The sequence below is a fragment of the Pleurodeles waltl genome, chromosome 5 (assembly GCF_031143425.1).
Source record: "Pleurodeles waltl isolate 20211129_DDA chromosome 5, aPleWal1.hap1.20221129, whole genome shotgun sequence".
Taxonomy (NCBI): domain Eukaryota; kingdom Metazoa; phylum Chordata; class Amphibia; order Caudata; family Salamandridae; genus Pleurodeles; species Pleurodeles waltl.
Genome location: NC_090444.1, coordinates 1,776,576,175 through 1,776,598,257, shown reverse-complemented (window position 1 = coordinate 1,776,598,257; position 22,083 = coordinate 1,776,576,175). Strand labels below are relative to the sequence as shown.

The 22,083-nt window shown below is 42.7% G+C and overlaps 1 long non-coding RNA gene across 1 annotated transcript in view; it reads right to left on the bottom strand.

The window, feature by feature from the left end:
• Positions 1–19,135: 19,135 nt before the first annotated feature.
• Positions 19,136–22,083, bottom strand: part of LOC138297444 (uncharacterized) — a 28,064-nt gene continuing 25,116 nt past the window's right edge. The window contains exon 2 of the long non-coding RNA XR_011204109.1: positions 19,136–20,053. This is a non-coding gene — a long non-coding RNA (uncharacterized lncRNA). The remainder of the gene's footprint in view (positions 20,054–22,083) is intronic.

Here is a 22,083-nt window from a genome sequence, read left to right as displayed (position 1 = left end):
CTCTTAAAAAATATTTTCACAAAGGGGTCCCGATCCCTTCCCATGTGCGAATGGGTTACACTTATGAAGTAGGTGGTAAAATGTGAATGTTTTGCTACCTCATTTCAGCCACAAAACATTCCTACATACCACTGCGATTCGGTATTAGGAAAGGGACGCCCTGAACATGTCCCTTCCTAATACCGAATCGGTATACATTTACAATTCACATGTTACAAAATCAAAATTTGGAATTCATACATACCAAAATGCATTTCACCGGTCGCAAACACCCCGATTCTGCTAATTGCGCTGTTTGCGACCAGTAAAATGTATGATACATCTGAATAAAAATGTGTACACACTTAAATATATAAAAAGCATGCAGAAAGTACATAGGAGAACATGTGCCAAATGCAGGTATACAAAACTAATTTAGGTAAAATCATTCCTAAATATGACAAGGTAGTGTTCACAGGTAGTGTTCACAGGTATTTCTCAGTCGCACAGCAGCTTTTTTTAAAACTAACTACGTTCAGAATGATTTCTACAGGGAGCATTTGAAGGTACATAGGAGCCGGTCGAACTTGAGGAAAGTTTGCCTTCTTTAGCAGAGGGATAATAAAAGCCTTTCTAGGGACCACATAAAAATTGCAAAACATGGTGAAGTGTAAGGTGTCCTGCAGACACACATTATCGCAGCTGCAGGACTCAAGGATGTGACCCCTAGTACTGCCCGAGGGGAACGCTAACAAGTAATGCAAAAAATTCAACCTGAACCTAATGAGTAGAAAATGATCATACATGCTTGATACCACTGATAGGTAGGGTTCGATAGCCGGAACTGTTTTCAATTAAAAAAAAATGGTTACATATATGCGTCTTCATTAAAGACACCTGTTATCTACCTTTGCTGCATAAACTGGTCTTTAAGCCATGTCCAGTCAGCCTTGACTATGCGCTCTGGTGTATATAAAGCTCAACCCTGCCTAGATTCTGCAAAGTTTCCTTGATTTACTGAAGCCAGGGGATGTGGTGAGCATGGTCAAGGGAAAGACAATACTTTAAGATCTCTTTATTCAGTTTTGTCTTGGGCTATGACCAAATGTCTAACCAGACAGAAAGAGGGTGAAATGACGTAATGTCTGTTATATAGCCAGCTCTCAGTTCTTCATGTACTGAAAAGGTAGGGGCACTCTAAGGGACACATAGGAGGCATCACAAAAAGGTGTTTGCAGGGCGGCCTGCTTGACATATCCCCATGTCTCACTCCTGTAAACCACCTTGGAAACACATTTAGCTCCATAGACCTGTAACGGGACCCTACTAGGTTTTTTACCGAATCGTGCAGCGCAGGTAAAAAACACAACATTAGCTTGTGCAAATTCCTGTTTTTTCTTGCCCCAGATGACGCCAGGTCAGAGAAAAGTCAAACAATATATGCCCAAATAAGGGAGAAATCTGGCCTTAGGTAGGCAATAATCCCTAGGTGAAACTATTTGGTTTTAGTGGAGTGAGGACCAACCACCATAACAAACGATTTTTAACATTAACCGAGAGGTCCAGTTCCTCCATAAAGCTAGCAAAGGAATTCAACAGGGACTGCAGACCCATTGCCGTCTTGCCCATTGTGACGGCATCGTCCGCATACAAGAGCACCGGTAAGCGGCGAGACCCCACCAGTGGACAATCAGCATTAGTGGAAATCAAGGCCTGCTCTAATTGGTTCAGATATAGATTAAATTTTAAAGAGGCCAAAATGCAGCCTTGCCGCACTCCTCTGAGAATACTGATGCCACATGTGCATTTTAAATCTTTAGAGTAGCTCACCGATGCCATAGTGTTCCTGGGTAAATCCCTTAGAAAAAGAACCATGTCCTGCTCCATCCCCATGGATAGCACGATTTGCCATAATTTGTATCTGCTTATCCGGTCAAAGGCCGAGGTAAGATCCATGAATGCTAGGTGAATAGAACCACGGTGGGCGACTGTGTGTTTACCAAGAATGATGTACAGATTCAAACACTGGTCCACTGTCGAATGACTAGAACAAAAGCCATACTGCACATCAAATTCCTCAGCCCATGTCTCCAGTCTATCCAGAATGACACACCCCACCACTTTCACGACAGAATCAAGCAGTGAGATAGGCCTGTAACATTGAGGATTGTCTCTATCCCCCTTCTTAAATAGAGGAACAATGATTGAGGTGGCCCATGACTGTGGAGGACTCTCGATGACTGCCGCAGTAATGACTGACGTCAAGGTAGAGGCTCAAACCTCATTATCATTGATGGATAAATTGGGGAATTCAGTTGGGTCCGGGAGCCTTGTTCTTAGATTACCCCATAATCCCCATTTTGACTTCATCAAGGGAGAAGGACAATGTAGAAGTCCCCTCCACCCGGTTATCTCCACTATAATCAATGTGGGATGATACGTTGTAGGCCGCCTCAAAATGGGACACCCAACTATCCTCGATGATATGCAACCCAAGTAAAGCTACAGGTTCTGGAGCTAGAAAAGGGCTGTTTATTATGCTCCAGAATTTGGAGCTGCATTTCAATGCGCTCGCCTCCAATAGATTCTCCCAGGCAGTGTCCTTTAGAGCATTCTTCCGCCTCACTAGTTCCTGTTTGTATTGTTTACAACTACTTTTAACAAGAGCAGGATCCTAGGTCTGGCACTGAGGGCACGTTTTAGGTTCTTTAACACCAGGAAGCATCCCGTATCATACCATTTCGGGGTCTCAAAAATGTTCCATGCACCCTTATCTCCATAAGGGAAGACACAATGGCAGAGATCTTTGCAAAGACCCCTAATATGTCACAATAGCTAGGCTTGGTAGACCAACAGATACTAAATTCATTTTCTCAGAGGGAATAAAGGGTCCTGTAAAAGCTGTTGGGGACAACCTGGGACCACCTAAGTCTTCTCCCTTGGTTAGTCTTCTTTATGACCTCAGTTGCACCCGAAGTTCGTGCCTGCAGCGGTATGAACCAACATAGTGATACACACACTGGATTATGGTCACTGAGGGGACTCAATGGTATCTCAGCCTTTGTTACACAAGAAAAAAGTGGTGCAGGAACAAAAATAAAAACAATCAATGACTCACACCCCCTCCCAGTAAACGTGAGGTTAACAACACTAGCTTTGACGGAAATAAGCTTATCAAGAGATAACACTGGGTTGGATTCATTCATAATTACATTAATAGTTGAGTCTTGAGTAGAGTGTTCCATATGTAAACCAGATCGGGACATACAGCCGTAAACACAGTCCCTTCCACCTATGGGCTCCCCACATAGGTGAACATTAAAATCACCAACCAGAATAACATTTAGTCCCATTCAGTTTTCTCATAAAGGAGTCCAACAATTGAATGTGACATACATCAGGCGAAGCTGGCTTGGCATTATAGAAATTCAACAACAGCAGTTTGGTGAAACCAGTCATAGAAAATGAAAAGGCTTTGATGAGGAGACTCCGTGCTACACCATCTACACACGTAAGAATTAAAAACCTGGCTCTTTGACCAAATCTAGATTTAGTTGGCCGGCTTTACTCTCAGTCACTTTGCTTTGAGCGCCAGGACACATCCTCCTGAAGGGGCCGTGCATTGTATCATTGCTGTTGATTGATTGAGCATTGCCACAATCCTCCAACACCCATACAACAGGTAAGTACACCGCTGCACCAATAAACGTGATAAATATAAGATAGCATAAAATGTCAAGCAACTATATCAAGGCGTACTTTTCTTAAGGGTCTGAATGCTTCTGTGCTGCTCATCAACATAGACGCGTAGAAACGCCAAACCCACAAGTATTGTAGTAATCAGTGATTAATTTGAGCCGGTGGTTGCAGGGGGGCACTCCAGCACTCATTTTTGGGGGCCTGCTCTTATTTTTCCTCCTCAGACTCTGACCAAACGTAAGAGAAAGAAAAACACAAAAGGAAGGATTAAGAAGGAAGAGAAAGTCGAAAAAACTGTGACAAAGAAAAAAAGAATGGATGAAAGAAAACCTAAACGAGTGAGATAAAGAGGAAGGGGTGTCTTGCGGTGGGCATGAAAGAGTCATGAGATGGAATCAAGACTATGCAGGCTCGGTATGTGGCAAGCCTAACATCAAATAGTTCTGGCCTCGGGTTTTTTAGCACGACTTTGGGCCTCGCACTTATTCTTTTACAAATTAAGCACTGATAATAATGTACGCTTCAGTACAATATGTTACTCTATAGACATTTGCAAGTATAGTAAGGAAGACCATACTCATGGTGGGACAAGATGGAAAAGACCTGTATAAATGTTTGAGGTTAGATAAGTTGCAGGAGCATAGCTTCTGGGGAGCTGTTGGGGCGTTACACCCCCCGCCCCAATAGATATATTTTCTGGTAAATAGTTGGATACAAGTGATTTCATTCAGTTATGGTGATGTGTTTTCAGATCTCACCAGGAACTTTTACAAACAGACAAATAAAACGCACACTCTCTCTCCCTCGCTCTGTTTTGAAAGTTTTCAAAACTATTGTTTATTTTACAAAATACTGTGTTTTGTCTCAGTTAGTAGCCCTAGAAATCTGTATTTATTTTCCGTTCCACTGAACCTTAAGTCCCTCTCACGGGCCCTGCTTATTGTAAAATGTATTTTAACATTATATGCCAGCCTGATTGTTGGAAAAACTGAAGCTCACCTCCCCACTAATCCTAATGACCAAGCTACGCCCCATAAGTTGGCAAGTCAGGTTTTCCAAAAAGTATTTCAAAAATAGGTATTTCCATAAGTATATTGCCAGGTGCTGTGGACAGTGAAAAACAATCCTAGGTACTGTGCCTACAGGCAGGAACCTCGCATTTTCCATAGGAAAGTACATTTAAAAAAAGGCAGGATGTATCAAGTAAAAAACAGTTGTTTCATTGTATATCTGTGAATATAGCAGCACACGTAAATTCTGGCAAGTTTCCTTTAGGCATAAATACAAAAATATGTGGGGTATTTTTGTGTGTTTAAACTTGCCATGGAGGATAATGTACTTGAAAGGGGTGTTAGACGTTACAACACCTTCCTTTTGCATACTTAGTGAAATCCTATTACATTACTTTCACCCCAAAAATCCGGGCTACACGATGACGATGGATACAACAGAAGCAAAACTTTGCAGAAAACAGAATTTCCCCCCCAAAAAGGCACTTTTATTATGGTAAGAATATTTGTTGCTGAAATCATGGCTTTGGAAGCTGGAGAGAGCTAGGCATGGCATGAATGAGCATGTTCCAGTTAGGAGGTACTCACTCCATCGACAGGTACTCGAACGGTGGGGCCATGTGATGGTCTATGACGGGGCATCGTAGGAAGGGAATGACGTAAGGACCTGGAAGAAGTTGTGGTCCCACTCCTCTGTCAGATGCAGGAGAAGGACAGAATGCCGCGGGCCCCTGCCGCCTTGTGGAGGTCACACAACGCCTCAGCTGATGCTCACTCTGCTGAGTAATATTTGTAAAGTGTGTGAGGGTTTTGCCGAGAACTAGCTGGAATGATGGTCAGATGACGAGCATGTCATTGGTGGTGGTGACAACAGGTGTGTGGGTCAGCAACCTCCAATGGCATTCATGCCTCAGTGTCCCAGGTGGAAGGAAGCCTTAAGTCATGTAAGTTGACAGCGGGCTTGGGAAATGAGTGCCTAATTCCAAGTGCAGAAGTAGAGAAGCAGGGTAGGGTGATCACAAGCAGGTGGCCATCCTTAGATGGTAAAGGAATCAGGCTAACAACGGAACTGAGACGATGAAATGCCGGGTACCAATGAATGTCAAGAAGGTGGAGTGCCCCCGATATAACTATTGTCAAACTCTGCCTGGGACAGAAAGCAGTCAATAAAGAAATGGGGGACACCAGAAGGACTTTGTATGGAATAGTTACAGGTTATGTCACAGGAGAAGTAAGGGCAACTCCGGCCTCCTCCAAATTGGCTCTGGTGAATCCACAAACAATTCCACGGAGGTTGCAAAAAAAGAAGTTTCAGGGCTGAAATTCCAGGTTTGTGTGTCATCAGATCAAAAGGTCAGCATTCAATAAGCGGAGGATGGTGGAATATGGTATAATTGGGAATATTAAAACTCCAAATTAAATTGAAGATCATGCAGGCAAAATTCAGCATCCTTTGTCATTTGTGAAAGATAACACAATAACATTGACACCAACTCGTATGGTGAACCAACAATTAAAAAGCATTTACTGAAATACTGATGTGTGATCTAGGTAGGGTGGTCACTACAATACTCAACACGATAGTACTCTATACTCTATGAAAGTGATTTTTTTTTATCTGGACCCATATATTTTTATGCTAAAAAGGTTCACAGTATCCAATTAATTTCGCAATTTAATATTTTATTATGTTTTAGAACTCAGAAGAGATCCACATAAAAAATAAAAAAAATACATCTTTATCTTCAGCACAACATAGCAGTTCTAATACAAATTTCCACCACGAAAAATGTGCAAAATTCTTACTAATTACAAATACTCAATATCAGTGCTAAATACAGTACTGTATTATAAGTGCAAAACTAAATAGTACAAATACACAATGCATGCTATTCAAGTAATTGCATTCAATGCTCAAGCACAATACAGAAAACAATACACTCAATATTAAAATACACAAGATTAAACAAGTGCACATGAGCAAATAAAGTGCCAACCATACAAATAGGTGCAAGCATGAAATAAGCAGTTCTGCCCACTCAAATAATAAAATGCAGTAATACCATTATATTTGTTAAGCATCCTACTTTAACACATTACATATAATGTACAATAAAACTTGTGTTTGCATGTCAATATTTGTTGTCTTCTACAATACATGCAAGGTACCAAACATAAGTATTCATATACATACAAACATAAAACATGTTTAAAAAAACATGTAAAAAATGTTTACATTTTTACGAAAGCCATTTCATTTGGCGGGGCAAACAACAATGATGAGCTGCAACTGCCGAAATTATGTTATATTTCAGGAAGATCAGTATCAAAAAGTGACGATATGCAAAATGGAGGGCTGGACAGACATAATTTAAACCTTAAACATGAGACATATGAGGCATAATCTTGGACAGCCAACTGACCATGAAACAAGTCATATCAGTCGCCTCCTCCTGTTTCCACACCCTCCGCAAGATCTTCAGATGGATCACAGTAAACACTAGAAAGATCATCCCACAAGCCCTCGTCACCAGCCACATCAACTACGGCAACGTGCTCTACACTGGCATCCCCTCCCAGCTCCTTGGAAAACTCTAGACAAAGCAGAACGCTGCAGCCTGACTCGTCCTGGACCCCCCCAAGCGTGCCCATGTCACTCCTCACCTCAGAAAACTCCATTGGCTCCTTGTCCAGAAAATATGCCAGTTTAAGACACTCACACACACCTACAAAATCCTCCACAAACTGGGACCGTCTTACATCAACCACCATCTTCGCTCGAGACACCTCTGCTCTTGTTCACTCGCCTTCGCACAAGTCCCCCGCTTTTTCTCCTTCATTGCCGCCAAAGCCTGGAACGACCTCCCCTCCACCTCCGAATGGCATCCTCTCTGACAGTCTTCAGAAAGCAACTCAAGACCTGGCTTTTCAAAGCAGACGCAGCACTCTCAGCACCCAAATAGCCCTAGGGGTGATAGTGTGTGCGTCGCAAATGACTGATTGATTGATTGACAGGCAACGATCACAGAACCTCTCATCCTATGGTATGCCTTCCCAAATTCTTGTAATAACTCGTAACTGGAGCACATTTAGGCCCATATTTATACTTTTTTAGCGCCACATTTGCGTTGTTTTTTTACGCAAAATCGGCACAAACTTAACGCAAAATCGGCACAAACTTACAAAATACAATGGTATTTTGTAAGTTTGTGCCGATTTTGCGTAAAAAAACGACGCAAATGCGGCGCTAAAAAAGTATAAATATGGGCCTTAATCTTAAAAGCGGAATAATTCTCTTTGCTCCGTGTGGTAGATTTCATAGGAGATAGGGCTGTTTTTTTGTTTTTTTTTACAAATGCTACTTTCTATTATAAGTGCATACCTTACATACTGTAAACAGTGCAAGATATCCATTTTCCTACTCAGTGTGTACAAAGATTTTTTTTAAGTTTTGGGAAAGGAGAATCCCCACTATGAGTAATCTCAAAGATTTCCGGAGCTTTTATAGAATTAGAATAAAGTGCACTTCTTCCTTTCAACCTATGAAAAATTTCAAGTTTTAGTGCAGCTCAAATGGAACTCATTTCACTCCCCAACAGACTGTTCCCCCATCTCAGGCCAGCTCACACAGTGAGGAAAGTTGTAGAATATAGCCCAAATTCAAGCCCAAGGGCAAACGGAGAAGCCATAAAATTCAGATTACAAATTTGGCGCCATATGCATGCCTCTATTTTCTCAAAAAAGGACCAGTGACGATCATTCATCACTTCACAGGCATAACTCGGTGTAGACAGTATTTTTACCGTGTAGTATCCATAGGGAAAATGCGAAGATTAATGTGAGTGTCAAGAGTGCAAGAACCTTGTTTTTGTTTCTTAACTCTAGTGAGCCCTTTCTTTGGGTTCATTATTTAGTGCTTACCAATAACAAGTTTCTTTGACTGCCCGAGCTTTTATAACATTATGTAGTCCAAGTCACTGGTCTCTGATAATGCTGAAAGCTGCCGCTTTTTAGCATTATCATGGATTTACCACACTTGCCACATAATCTGTCATCTGTTCCAAATTCTTCTGGTTTCAATAAAACATGCGTGGCTAGTTTAAACTAACCAAAAGCTACTGACAAGAGTGTAACACCTAGTGCCAGGCAGTGGCAGGCAGGTTTGCAAACTTAACAGTCACTTTGCAGGGAATGATTGGTGTATTCAGTTGTTAAGCTGTTGCTAACGAGGTGAAACTTTTGCCCAGACAGAATTCATGTGTGTTAAAATGACAAAATAGGGAGAAAATAATGCCACAGAATGTACTGCACTATGCCATATATTTTGCCTTTTGTTTTCACATTAAATAGTTAACAATGCCACTTAATTTGTCCCCCTCTACCACATAATTTCCAGTTGCCATATATATAGGTTATACACGATCTACCCTCTATTCTCACAGGGTGAACGCCATCTCCCCTGCCAAGAAGTTGGGTACCACGGAAATATGCTGAGCTCGCTCGGTGTAACTCTCAGACACCGGGTCACTTTCAGCAGTGCATGCATGTTGTCTGTTTAATTTCGAGCATCAACATGCAGGTGAGGAGACTTTGTTATTTTAAATTCCAGCTGAGCCCAAAACAGTGGCATAAGTTAAGAGGCCAGCAGTCCTCCTTTTAATTGAGTATCCTGGCAGGGTAGCTATCTGGAACCTCACACCCAGCTGCAAATGCAATGGAGGGGAAACAAGGGCACACACCTTGATGTTACTTCACAGGTACTTGAGAGGTATACTATTGACTATGTTCAGTCTGTATTTAAGAAATATGCATGCGTTGCAGGAATGTCAGGTGTGGTGGTCTTTCCCAGAATTTACAGAAATAACAATTTAAATACCACTATTTTGTTTTATTTCTTTTATAGCTCTAATCATCTCAATCTGCGTTATGGCACACGTACACATTGTACATTGCTAATAATTAATATGTGTGTAAATAAATACAAGATATGTTATATAAGATGGTGACGGTTACAAGGTCTAAGAGTCACATGTTCTTCATAGCTCACTGTGCTATATTAAAGAGATTACAATGTATAAACCGCAAGTAACAAAAGTATATCCGTGTGAGAAGCAGTAACCCACTCACCCATCTAAAGAAAATAAAAATCTGCCATATGCGTGTCACATTTGATGTGCATTGCAGGAGACATATTAACCCTCTATGCTACTTTGATTCAAAACTGGGACTACACAAAACACAGACCTCTCCAACAAGTGCATTAACCTCCACAGATATCTTACCATTATTATTCCCTGAGATTTACTGGGCGCACAGAGATCTCCGCAGCAGGAGCCTTAACCCCATAAGATATTTTAAAATGCAGACTTTGCAACGAGTTAACAGAACAGATTTATTGCCACATTTCTCAATGCTGCCAATTTCTTTGGGGCAGTTTAAAGAAATAAGGGGCTTATTTACAAGCCCCTTGTGCCGCTGGTGCAAACTTTTTCCCGTATAAAAAGTGATGCACCCACGGCGCAATGGGCTTGTAAATAAGCCCCTAAATGTGTAAATTGAGGCCCAGATTTTGCATCAGGGTTGTGTCACTTTTTTGGCATAACTCCGGCGCAAAATCGAATTTGTTAAATATTGTAATACGTTCAAGTGTACTCATGATATACCTGATAAACGTATGTGTGCGGTCTTAATATCTAATGTCACTTCTTGTGATGTCACTTCCTGTGAGGTCATGGGTTGTGCTGCCACTTCATGTGATGCTACGTGTAATGTCATGCTTCGTGATGTCATACTCCGTGATGTGACTTGTCTCCTTCCTTACTTGGTTAGCACCACCCCTTTCTGTTTTTAGGTTGAGCATTTCGGACGTGTTGGTATGTATCTGGCGTTTTAGCCACACCCACAGTACACCCATCACTATCACTCGTTCATGGGCTTGCCTTCCAAAAATCCTGTTATCATTGGTAACTGCTTTACATCTGTCCCTCCTTAGGGCAGTTTTGTTACCGCCTTGGCCATCGACCTTGTTAAATGGATAATTGCACTTTCGCGATAACTTTGACTGCAAGCGAACTTCTTTTTCCTTTTGTCTCTCTCTCCGCGCTCATGGCGGCGCTTTGAAACGGCTCGCTTGTGTCAACTGTTTTACTTTTTATTTTCAGTTTGTGCGGCAAGCAAAGTCCAATTTGGAATTTGCCACGTCAATAGCTGTACCTCGAGCAAACGCGAGACCCACTGCAGTGCAAACGCTTATGCCCTGTATAATGTGGTGTGGCGTACGAATGTTTTCTCCACCAGTAAGCTCAGGCACGCTATGTCCACTTGCAGCGCGGTGCTCAGGGAGCGCGCACTGCGCCTTTAAAGCTTTCAGGTCAAGTGCCTATTTGCAATCCCCTTTTAAAACTCAGCTTGATGCGAGCAGAGAATAGAAGGCTGACCTTCGCCTGCCTCCCCAGCTGCACAACGTGCGGGCGTGTAGGACGCAGGTACACGCTGTTCGCGCTGCAGCCTCCCAGCCTTTCCATGACGTCTGTAGCTCGCGGACAACAATAACAGCTGGCATCTCCCAGAATAGCCTCTACGCCCATTCATAAAAAGAGCCAGGCGCGCGCGCGCCACACACGGGCCACCCGGGCGGCCTGCTACCCGCGGCCCCCATTCTGCTCACCCAACAGAGCAGAAGCGTTCAATCAGGACCGAAACATCCTGTTTATCTCGCTTTATCCTCCATGTCGAAATCCAAAAGCGTCTCGTTTATTCTATCTCGCTCTTCCCTTGCGGGCCTACAAATGTGGCTCATATTGTGTTTTTTTAAATCGAAATTTGACCTTCGAATTCACGGTGTATATGGTACAGGGGAATGTAACGAATGGAAGAGATTTTTTCACAATTAACCCTTACCTGAAGTTATTATTGATGCAGTGATGCAGCTAGTGAGCTATAGACTTTAATTCAAGAAGGTATTATGAGCCTTTCTGCCTCCAGGTTGGGTATTAAAAACAGCTATTATTAGGATATAATGTGCTGTTCCTACTTTTGGGGTCCTGTGCCACTGCACCTACTGCACTTTTTGACAGTAATACCCTTTTCTATATGACTTCACTTTTTAGTCAGCTTTACATTCTAAAATGTGGGCATTGAAATCTGGAACGTTTCATCCCGTGCTAACATTGCTAAGTTATAATTCATTAATAGCTGATAATGGACTCATGCTGACCTTCAGCCACTGCTGTGTTTTTTAACCTATGATAACTGCATGGTTGGATTTTTGATCCCATACCAGACCTGCCAAAGTCTGAAAATATTTCACCGTGTGAGGAGGCCTGGGGCTTTCTGCCAAGCACAGGCTGAGAAACTTTAACTCCCCACCTTCCCCCTCCCACAGCAAAACAAGCATTTGCAATGCAAGGGGTCTCGCGTTTGCTCGAGTTAGAGCTATTAGCGTTGTAAATTCTTAACTGGACTTTTCTTGCCCCACAAACTGAAAATAAAAAGTAAAACAGTTGACATAAGCGAACAGGTTCAAAGCGCCATGGCCCCAGAGAGCTTGAGCGCGAAGGAGAGAATCAAAAGGAAAAAGAAGTTCACTTGCAGTCAAAGTTATTGGCAAAAGTGCAATTATCTATGTAACAGGGTTGATGGTCGAGGCGGTAACAAAACTGCCCAAAGGAGGGAAAAACGTAAAGCATTTACCAGTAATAAAGGATTTTTGAAAGACAAGCCCACAAACGAGTTATAGTGATGGGCATACGGTGGGCTTGGTTAAAAGCCCAGATACATACCAACACGTCCGAAAAGCAGCCCTTCCGTGCTGCAATGCTCGACTTAAAAAGATTGTAAGGTTGCCGCCAATGTCCTGGAAAGGTTTACACCCGTAGTGGACTTTGGCTGCGCAGACCTTCACACATTTACCTGGAAACCTGCTTTCTGTGGGGTTTCCAGTTAATTATGCGCCCAGTACATGATATCGGCTCATCACCAGGAGACCTCATGAAGGGAGCTGATATTGTGTGTGTTGGAAGGTCTGCCATAGTTACATGTAAAATGCTAAATTACAAGTTCCAGAATGGAAAGTACTGTTGGCTTCGAAGACAATACTGGCTCAATAGGTCACATATGGCAGGGCCAATTGACAGCTATGCAAGCCTCAAGAATATGTGTCACATCTTTTCCTTCGACTCTCTTTGGAAGAACTAAGCATTTGACGTTAAAGGTTTCATTGTTAGAAATCCTAGTTGACCTGCTGCAGTTGGATTTTACTAAATTCAGCCAGTGAGATATAGGCTTTAGACCTTCAGTGAATTCCTCAGAAGAACCTGTCATTGGTCTATCTATCTTGGTCCAAGGTACGAAAAAATGTTTTGGCACGCTTTTGGTCACAGTCAATTCAGAGAACCAACAAGGGGGACTGCATCAATCCACATTAAGAGCAGGTGGTAGCATGGAAACTTACATGCTTAATATTATAGATGGCTCCGCATGAATATTTGATGGGTGCAGACACTGCATTTTTATGCTCTTTGACTTACTCACCGCCTTCAACACCACTGACAACATACTCCCCAAGATCTTATATAACACTATGGGCATCAAACATGGTGTTAAATGGTTAAAACAGTGGTTCTTATCCTGTGGTCCAGGGAACACTGGGGATCTGCAAAACCGACTCAGGGAGTCTACAGCTGCTTAAAACATTAAATTTAATATTATTACCAGAATAATAAAGTGTATATGATTAAAGAAAAAAAATGTAAAACTGAAGAATGTAAAGTATTCTGTAAATGTGAAGAAATTTTAAATTGGAGGCTAAAAATTAAGTTAGCACCCTTAGATTGATTTGTGTGAGCAGCATAAGTGCATCAAACTGAATACATTATGAATGAGTGATATCAGCTGAATGTAGAAAAGCGCCAACCTTGCCATAAAAATGTTGTTTTAAAAAAAGTGTGTTTGTAAATTAAACAATTTTTTGCTAAATGCTTGTTTCTGTATTTTTTGTGTATTGATTTGCAGTTCCAATAATAAAAAATGCTGAGGTCGGGATCTCAAGCTTCCAATAATGACTTAGCAGGCATCCCGGATTCCAATAATGATTCAGTGGGGCTTACCTGTTTCCAGTAATGATTATTTGGGGGTCCACAGAAGTCAAAAGGTTAAGAACCACTGGTTTAAAACATGTGTGGCTGATGGAACCCAATATAGTAAGCAGGAAACCCCTTATCTTCCACTGCTGTTCCTTTTGGAGCATCCAGGAATCCATCCTTGGCCTTTTCTGTGAACTCTGTATGTTGATCCACTGGGTGACATCATGCTTTGACTTCCACCATTATATAGGTGACAAACAGCCATCAGAACATCAAGATTGACAGCACTCATACCACTGACACTCTTGTCCAGTGCCTCTCTGCTACTGAATCATGGGTATCACGGATGAAAATAAAACTTAAGCCACTAAAGCAGTGGTTCCCAACCTTTTGACTTCTGAGGACCCCCGCTTTATCATTAATGGAACCCAGGGACCCCCACTGAATCATCATTGGAATCCGGGGACCCCCCCAATGAGTCATTACTGGATGCTTGGGACCTAATTTGTCAATATTTGTTAATATTTTTTAATTTTCTAAGCAGTCACGGACCCCCTGAGAAGGCTTTGCGGACCCCCTAGGGTCCCCAGACCACAGGTTGGGAACCACTGCACTAAACGGCAGGCGATCCACAAGGTTGGCAGGGATTATTGCCACAGCCTTCCCGGCAGAAGACCACCAGTCAGTTAAAAATCCCTATCACTAAAGCAGAGATTGTTTTGTCATAATCACTTCCCGCGGCGCAGTGGAAACTCTTTTGGCAAAACTGAAACAGCTGGCCAACATGCATGGTGAATGGTGGACATTTTTGTGTTTTTTATTTGGCAGAATCAAAACCCTAAAATGGTGCTTTATTTCTGCAGCACAAGTAATTGGTGGCCCTAACACCCCTGTAGTTTTTGCTCAGCACGTTGTGGTAATTTCTCTCATTTTCCGTTTGGTCCTGTAGTGTGGAAATATAGCCACTTTTAACTCCTGAGGCTTTTCCTTCCAGCACTGAGCCCCTTTTTGGCTATTTGAGGTACTTTGCACTTAGGCCCCCATAGCCTATTTCCCATATAATGTAGCCAAAACAAATTAGAATCCTTTTTTGCTAACATCATGGGGAGTCTAAAGGTGCTCAGGGCTTGTGGATTCTCCTATAGATGACCGCGAAAAGAGCTAAAATACAACTATTGTTTTTTCTAAATGGGGCCAAACGTGTTGTACAAGAAAATGGCTGGGGTTTTTCCAAAAACAGGCATTAATAAAATGTTTGGTGTGATAAAATTACCATCTTCCTGGCTTTTAGGAGCAAGCAGAGCTGAATTGAAAAACATTTTTTACCACAGCTTTGGCATTTTTTAAGCGATAGCCAATTTTTCTTACTTTTTGTGCTACCAACACACTTCCAGTTTGTGTTGTGGGTGATGTTAAAAACTATACATTTCTAAAAAGTAGGCAAAATCCTGAATCCAGTAAGGGGACATTTGTGTAGAACCCTCAAGTTTTTCGCAAAAAAATGACATGTTGAAATGAAAACCGTATTGAAAATGACTTGTCACAATGGCCTATTTACAAAAACAATCTAACACTACACCCACTAGATTCTTCTTGTCGCAGGGACACACAAGGCTTGCAGTTTCTCCTAGAACCTGAGGTCCCTAGCGCCGCCAACAACTGAGCTTCACCTTATAACTGTTTTTTATTGTGCACCAGGTATAGAGCACTACATTTGGTAAAAATAAAGAGTGAAAAATGGGTATTAAGGAAATCTACACATTTCTGAAATGTACACCGCTGACTTAGTTTGAGACCAGTGGTTATTTGTACATCTCTGAATTTGTGGGTACCCATGGTAGCATGTGATTCAGTGGCATTTTACATAATCTTTCCTTTATTGCACACTTGCTAACATTTAGAAGCACAAATGCGGAGAAATCCAATTGGTAATTCCTTTAGTTTTACTATTCTGTGTTCCTGCACGTCTTCCGATAAAAAAGTACACCACTTGTGTGGCTGGGTCGTGCTTTTGCACCGTGAAAAAACACCTCGAAATGCAACCTTGAGACATCATATTTCACCTAGAAGAATCATTACTTTTTTCCAAAGTGGGTAGCTGGGAATTTCTGCCCGAAATTCAGCTGTCACCCAGGAAAACCTACCACACCTAGACAATTCTGAGAACTAGACACCTGGGGTGCTCAGGGTGGTGTGATCTATGTGGGTCTAACAGGAATTTCTTGCCCAAAAGTCGCTGAAAACCTCAACGTTGAGGTAACAACACACATTTACCTCACATTTGTGTGAGGAAACATTCTGAAATATGCAGGAAGCCACAAGTTTTCTGCCATACAGCTTTTCCCCAAGGCTCCCGAAAAGAATGGTACCTCACCTGGGTTGCTAGGGCTTAGCGCTTCTGACAGGAAAAGGCAGAAAATGTACCATGGAAGCATCAAAATTATTCACTGCAACCTGACCCTTTTTTGCATTTTGGGCCTACCAAACCTGCACAGTTCTGAAAACTAGACACTAGGGGGGCAGGGGGGCAGAGTGGCTTGGCTTGCATGTTCTGGTATCTGCAGGAAGCCACACATTTCCTACCACTCTGCATTCTCACAAGTCTCCTTAATAAAATGTTGCCTCACTTGTGTGGGTGAACCTAGCACCCGCAATAGGAAAGGGCAGAAAACGCAACATGGACACATCATCTTTCGACTGAAAACGCAACCCTTTTCTTGTAACTTGGGTAGCTGAGGATTTTGGGCCGTAGTTGAGCTGGCAGTTAGGGAAGCCTACCAAACCTGCACATTTCTGTAAATTCGACACCAGCGGAGTTCAGGGTTGCATGACTTGCATGGCTCCTACCATGTTTTTTTCCTACCGAACAGCCATTGCAAAACTCAAACTTTGTCTAAAAACACACATTTTCATTGAATTTCTGTGAGGGAAAATTCTGGAATCTGCAGGAAGCCACACATTTCCTACCACTGAGTATTTTCCACATGTCGCCCACAAAACACTGATTCCACACATTTCTATTATAGAAATGTTATAAAAAAGTGAGATTTGAAGCCAAATTTGAGGTTAACAAGGTATTATGGCTGAAAAAACACTGGGATGTGCACAAGTCACATCATTCGGCAAACCTCTGGGTGTCTCCTTTTAAAAAATGTCTGTGGTTGGTAGGTTAGGTTTCCATGGGTAGCAGTCAATCCCTGCCCAAATAACACAGCTACCCCTGTTGATGAGCAGCTACCCCTATTCCTGAGCACTTTCGGGCCTTTGTGTTGTGGTCTCTTGGCCCACCCACTCAAGCAGGCTACACTTGTTACCAAGTGACTTGTGGGAATGCTAGACGGTACGACATTTGTGGATTCCCCCAGATTCCGAAACTTTCTTGCACAGAAATGTGAGAAAAGAGTGTGTTTTAATCAAAATTTGAGGTTTGCAAGAAGTTAAAGGTATGAACACCTTGTGAGATCCATGCACGACACAAGTGCTTATCACACTCATATGCCACAGGATGGAATCACCAGCCAAACCACCTCTCACCCAGTCATCAACCAACTTGCATACAAACCCAATACAAGCAAAGCTCTGCACACATATTGCCGGACATGTTGTCGCTTCACAAAATGAAGAGAATCTTTGACCACGTCTTTACTACCTGTCAAGTATCTGCCCCTCTCAACTTTCTGAGCTACACCAAACATGTGTCAAGTGAACCTTTACTAATGCCTCCCATGACAGCCACATGAGACTCGGGAAGATGTATCTTTCATGCGCCTTTAAGGCACTGATTGTGCTGAATCAACTCATTCCGGTTTCTAGATGTGATTTGGGTATTGCGTGCCCGGCGAGGCTCAGGTCCTAAACTGAGTGAGCATATCCACCTTCAAGACTAAGGTAAACATGCTGGGGAAGACCATCCTAAGGTCCCCAAGAGCATGTCCAATACTACTAGGGGCGTTAGTTTTTGGCATGCGGGGTATTCTGTGACAATGTGGCATATCCACCATTATGTGCACTGCTGTGACTGTAATGCACTTGTGACAAGGCAAACAGAACATCTACTACATTCTGACAGAGGACAAACACGGCAAGCAGGCCATAAATATGACCCCTATGTGTAGTATTGGTTGCAGATTTCTGTGTAATGGTATGTGTATTTTTTAAAACTTGCTACCACCTGGGAGGGTATTCTGCCAATGACACAGGTGCAGTCTTGACCAACCCATGGACTTGCCTAGTTGAAGAGCCAAGTCTTTATCTTGTTGCAGAATTCAAGAATGTTGGAGGTAGAGAAGATATGTAGGGGCAGTTCCTTCCTGGCTTTCAAAGCAAGGTAGGAGAAAGCACCAGATGCATATGCATGGGATGTGTGCAACTAGGAGTCCAGCTGAGCGGAGGTGTCTGAAAGATTTCTGCCTGGCTGCCGCATTCTGTATGGTTTGGAGCAATCGGATTAGCTGAATGGGGAAGTCATAGAGTATTGACACTAGTGCGATGCCCATGGTGTTGAGCCTTTTGGTGAAGATGAAGTGATGACATATTTGTGACTATCTGCCTTCTACCTTTGCGATATATCTATGAAACAACACCTAGTTTTAGCTTTTCTTACCTGTTAATGTCTCTGCGTCCTTCAAAGTACTGACTAATATCTTATACTTGCCAAGTGAACGTTTATTAATGCCTTCTGTGGCAGCCACCTGATGCTCAAGAAGACATGTCTTTCATGTGCCTTCAACACACTCACTGTGCTAAATGCAACTTCGCCCGGGTTATGGATGCAAGTTGGAGGTATCCAAGGATGCCTCCAGGCCTAGATTCCTTGAGAGACTATATTTGTCTTTGAAACTTAGATAAATATGCTGGTGAAGACTGTCCCAAATTCCCTAAAGAGCACTTCAAAAACGACTAAATGCTTTATGTTTTGCCACACAGGGTACTCTGTGACAACTTGGCCCATATTATGTCGACCATTATGTGCAGTTCTGTCACTATAATGCACTTGCCAAACAGCAAATAGAACACCTATCTCTTTCTGATGACAGATAACGGTGTAAACTAGGCCAGAAGTAAGTTCAAGATTTTCTCTACTAGAGGAAACAATTTGAAAGGCTGCTTGCCTAGTGAATTATTATCCATGGAGGCTATGTATCAATGCACATACATTGAAAGGTATAAATTAGGACACCCCCCCTCAATCAAGATCCCATTACTTCACTTTTATATGGTATAACATAAAGCAAGTTGAAAAACATGGGGCTGGATGAGATAGGCACTAAGGATGGTAACAACAAGTCTCCTGCTTATCATATTTCCTTGCTTTGGTGCTTATAGTATGGGGTTTGATCCATTCACGAAAATGAGGGCAATCAGTGAATTTAAAGAGTGATTTAATTATTTCAAAAGGAACAAATTAAATATCCAGAGTACACTATTGTTTAACAAAAGAACAGTATTCTTTAAAATCAATTCATTATGCTTGACATATCAAATATCAATCACAAGTTGCTAGACAACAAAAGCAATATAACCGAGCAACAATGGTATGTGTACATAAATGAGATTTAAAAAACGAAAAACCAATAGTGGGCGTTTTCAGGATGTTTGACTAATCTCATTATTTTCTGCTCCCTGTCCTATTCCCTAGGTTGATTAAATATACCCCTTGTTTTGAGGAAACCTGTTGTGGGTTCACTAGCACATCCAGGAGCTCGATTACAGTAAGTTGCTGTTGCTTGCAACATTCAGACTTATTTGGGTATATTCATTACATCCTTGAATATCAAGTTTGCTATAACCAATGCTTGTTAAATGTCTAATTTATTATAACCAATGCCTGTTGATCATGCACATTGTATTCCACCTGCTCCAACTATAATTGCCAAAAGATGTGCTCTTTACAATGTGATCTTTATTGAACATTTGCCACAATCAGGAGGATATTTGCTCATTTCCTTAACAAGCAGTCAACTGCCAAAAGGCACGTGCACATTTGATTATTTAGGATGCTTGTGAGTCTGAGGCCTTGCGTTTCTTTGTACCTATTGCTCTGCCACCTGTTTTCAGTCAAGTTGAGTTCCTTGTTCTCCAGCCGAGTTCCAGTGCAAGTCAAGTTCCTTGTTCTCCAGCCTGCCTTCAGTCGAGTTCCGCAGTTCCTTTTTCTCCGACCAGCTTCCAGACGGGTTCCAGCATTTCTTGTCCTCCAGTCGAGTTCTGGCGATCCTCGCCCTCCGGTCAGCTTCCTGCAGAGTCCCAGCTCTCTTCTGTCTTCTGCTAACGATCCTGTATTTCCTGTAAAAGAGAGAGAAAATAAGAAAGGTGAAAAAAACCAGTTCGGGTTCTTCTGAAATTTTCAAGCAAGTAACTTAATTTCAAGGTAAAGAAAGATTAATCGCTTAAATGAAACAAAACAGAGCTCTGTCTTTTAAATAGTTTATGACAATAAGAACTAGCGTGATTTATCGCTTGGGTGGGAATCCAAGATATCACTAAACAGACATTAAGGAAGCCTTAACAAACCTCAACAACCCGAAGATACTCGCCACACACAAAGATACCAAAAACCTCCACAACTCCATTTACTGCCTACTCCTGAACATCTGCTCCCTCCACAAACACGCCACCAAACTCTGGGACCAGATCGAAACCACCCGACCAGACATCGCCTTCCTCACCGAGACCTGGACCAAACCCACCTCGGGTGCAGAAATCGCCATTCCCGACGGTTACAGCATCCTAAGTAGGGACCTGCCCTCCCACCCAGGCGGAGGACTTGATATTGTACACAAGTACTCACTACGTGCTAAGGCCGTCCAAGAAGATCACTGCACCACCATGGGACACCTTCACTTCCTGGTCCACTCCAACCACAACTCCTCCATCCACGGCACCCTGGTGTGCAGGCCACCCGGCCCCCACCCAGCTTTTGTAGATGACGTCGTAGACATTGCTAGCCCCCAGGCCCTGGCGGGAGTCGACTACCTCCACCTCGGCGACCTGAACTTCCACCTTGAGGACCGCACTGACCCAAACACCACCGCTCTACTCGACAACCTCGCTACCCTCGGCCTCAGACAACTGGTCTCCGCACCCACACACATCGCAGGACGCACTCTGGACCCCATGTTCACCTCAAGCAACCGGATCACCAGCAGGACCATCTCCACCCCAGACTGGACCGACCACCGCTGCATTCACTTCACAATCACCGGAGCCGCACCTCCAGGACCCCCCACAGGAAATGGAATGAAATCACCAACGAGCAACGCACCTCATTGCTCGCCAAATCCCTCCCTCCCCCATCTGACGACACCAACATAGCAGCGCACAACCTCACCGCATGGATCACCGAATGCGCCGACACTCTAGCCCCTCTCCGGCTGACATCGGCCAAAAGTATACCTAAGAAGGCCAGCTGGTTCACCACCAAACTCCAAGAATTAAAGCGTACTCGCAAATGTTTAGAGAAAAAAATGGAGGAACAGCCAACCCAGCAAAGACCTTGCCTCATTCAGAGCCGCAACCGCCTCCCACTGCTGTGTAGCCATTTTATGTATAGCTCCATGCACGTTAGTTTAACATACTAGGCCGCTGTGCACTTTGCCCTAGATATATTTTATTCAGCTTCGCACTGTTATTTTGCAATAACCAGTTTTTACGGTCTTGTTTTAATTTCTTCTATCACACTGTTTAGCTTAGTTCAGCACTGTGTTCTCAAATAATGCATTCTTTATCGCCCTGTGCTTCAGTCAAGGCTACAGTCTGGTACATTGCCGGTAAACGTGGTAGAAGTTTAGTCTCCAGCATTCGTGTTAGTTATAAAAACACTTTCTAGTCCTAGTACAGGTCAAGAGGGAGATTCCAGCCAGGGAACCACAACTGTATGCTGAATGCCCCGTTGCAGATGCTGATGCAGATTACAGGCCTTTGCTCAGGTATGAGGGTTGATGTCCTTCCGGGGAACCTGAAAGGCAGGCTTAGAGCTTAACATGCTGTGCTCAAAATATAACTTAGAGAGAGAATAAAATAGTGGCACCATGATAGCCTTATTCTTGTGTTTCACTCTCATAGTCACTATTTTAATATTACTGTATTGTGTAGTTCTGGGTATTGCGGCTCACGCTTTGCTATCCAAAATGCAGTTGTTTTATTAAACCAGTCTTTAAAACTTATACTGCTTTTTTTTGTCATTTATATATGAGACCGCATTGTGTATGAGAGAACCGGTTGTAACCTGAGTGACCACGACTTCCCTGAGAAGTACTTATATTTCATGCGCTCGGCTGCCCAATTGTCTCTGCCATTTGGGAGAGATGAGGCAC